Source organism: Chionomys nivalis, chromosome 6 (genome assembly GCF_950005125.1).
Source record: "Chionomys nivalis chromosome 6, mChiNiv1.1, whole genome shotgun sequence".
In the NCBI taxonomy this organism is placed as follows: Eukaryota; Metazoa; Chordata; class Mammalia; order Rodentia; family Cricetidae; genus Chionomys; species Chionomys nivalis.
Window position 1 is genome coordinate 3,269,258 of NC_080091.1, and position 2,403 is coordinate 3,271,660.

Below are 2,403 nucleotides of genomic sequence, written 5' to 3' on the forward strand. Positions count from 1 at the left end.
TTTTTTAATTTTTATTACTTTATAAATAAAACCATTCAAAATTTTCACTTCTTCCCCTCCTCCCTCTTCTCTCTCACTCCCCCACTAACCACCCCCAACCAGTCCAGGCAGGGTACCCTGCACTGAGGGAAGTCCAAGGCCCTCCCCACTACATCCAGGCCTAGGAAGGTATGCACATAAACAGACTAGGATCCCAAAAAGCCAGTACATGCAGTAGAATAGAATCCCAGTGCCATTATCATTGGCTTCTCAGTCAGCCCCCATTGTCATCCACATTCAGAAGTCCAGTTTGATCCCATGCTCATTCAGTCCCAGTTCAGCTGGCTTTAGTGAGCTCCCATTAGCTCAGGTACACTGTCTCAGTGGGTAGACCAACCACTCATGGTCCTGACTTCCTTGCTCATGTTCTCCCTACTTCTGCTCTTCAACTGGATCTTGGGAGCTCAGTCCAGTGCTCTGAAGTGGGTCTCTGTCTCCATCTGTTGCCGAACAAAGGTTCTATGGTGACATTCAAGGTAGTCATCAGTCTGACTACAGGACAAGGCCAGTTCAGGCACCCTCTCCTTCATGGCCCAGGGTCCTAGCTGGGGTCATACCCATGGACTCTGAGGAACCCCTCCAGAGCCAAGTCTCTCGCCAACCCTAAAATGGCTCCCTTAATTAAGATATCTTCTTCCCTGCTCCCGTACCTGCCCTCACTCCATCTCAACCACCCAACTCCAACAAGCTCTCCCCTATCCTTCCCTTTTCCCTTCTCTCTCCCCCTCTCTTACCCCCTACCCAACCCCCCCACCCCAATGATCCCAACTTTCACCTGGCAAACTTGTCTACTTCCAATTTGCAGGTGGATCTATATATGTTTTTCTTTGGATTCACCTTATTACTTAGCTTCTCAAGGATCAATGTTTTTGTTTATGGCGAGAGTCCACTAATGAGTGAGTACAAACCATATTCCTCTTTTTTGGTCTGGGTTATCTCACTCAGGATAGTGTTTTCTACTTCCATCCATTTGCATGGAAAATTCAAGATGCCATTGTCTTTTACCACTGAGTAGAACTCTAATGTGTAAATGTCCCACACCTTCTGTATCCATTCTTCCATTGAGGGGTATCTAGGTTGTTTCCAGGTTCTGGCTATTACAAAAAGTGCTGCTATGAACATAGTTGAACAAATGCTTTTGTAGTATGATTGGGCATCTCTTGGGTATATTCCCAAGAGTAGAATTGCTGGATCCTGAGGTAGGTTGATTCCCAGTTTCCTGAGAAACCACCACACTGATTTCCAAAGTGGTTGCACAAGTTTGCATTCCCACCAGCAATGGATGAGTGTTCCCCTTACTCCAATTCTCTACAGCATAGGCTATCATTGGTGTTTTTGATTTTAGCCATTCTGACAGGTGTAAAATGGTTGTTTTGATTTGTATTTCCCTGATAGCTAAGGAAGTTGAACATGTCCTTAAGTATCTGTTGGCCATTTGAACTTCTTCTGTTGAGAATTCTTTGTTCAGTTCAGTACCCCATTTATTAATTGGGTTATTTAAAATTTTAATGTCGCACAGCGAAATGGCGGAGACCATAGCGGACACCCGGCGGCTGATCACCAAGCCGCAGAACCTGAATGACGCCTACTGGCCGCCCAGCAACTTCCTCGAGATCAATGTGAGCTACTGGCAGACCATGGGGGTCGGCCGGGGCCGCTTCACCATCTACGAGATCAGGGTCAAGACAAATCTTTCTATCTTCAAGCTGAAGGAATCTACTGTTAGAAGAAGATACAGTGACTTTGCGTAGCTTCGAAGTGAACTAGAAAGAGAGAGCAAGGTTGTAGTTCCCCCACTCCCTGGGAAAGCTTTTTTGCTGCAGCTTCCTTTTAGAGGAGACTATGAAATATTTGATGACAATTTCATCGAGGAAAGGAAGCAAGGGCTGGAACGGTTTATAAACAAATTCGCTGGTCATCCTCTGGCCCAGAATAAATGTTGTCTTCACATGTTTTTAAGGGATGAAATAATAGATAAAAGCTATACTCGATCTAAAATAAGACATGCCTGAGTTTGGAAAGAAGAGGCAAAACGAGACCATTAATGATTGCTCCACACCAATGAAGAAGCTGTAACTAACTAAGCATGCTGCACGGGCGCTGCTCTAACATGCCCTGGGTGTTCCAACACTCACAGGCTCCCTTTCATTTTGTTTTGTTTTGACAGTTGACAAGAAGTTTTTTATTTGCTTTAGTGAAAACTCCCTCATTGAGCCTCTCTACCTAACTCTCCATGATGCATCCATATACACATTGTAGCCTCACAAGCCCCATAGAACTGCACTGTCCTGACAAAAGTTGCTGACTTGGTCTTATTTGCAGATTCTCTATCCTGTTTGCTTCTTGAATCTGATTGGCTAGAAT

At 44.9% G+C, this 2,403-nt stretch overlaps 1 pseudogene; it reads left to right on the top strand.

Annotated features, from left to right (window-relative positions):
• Positions 1-1,562: 1,562 nt before the first annotated feature.
• Positions 1,563-2,199, top strand: LOC130876244 (sorting nexin-3-like; annotated as a pseudogene).
• Positions 2,200-2,403: the final 204 nt, after the last annotated feature.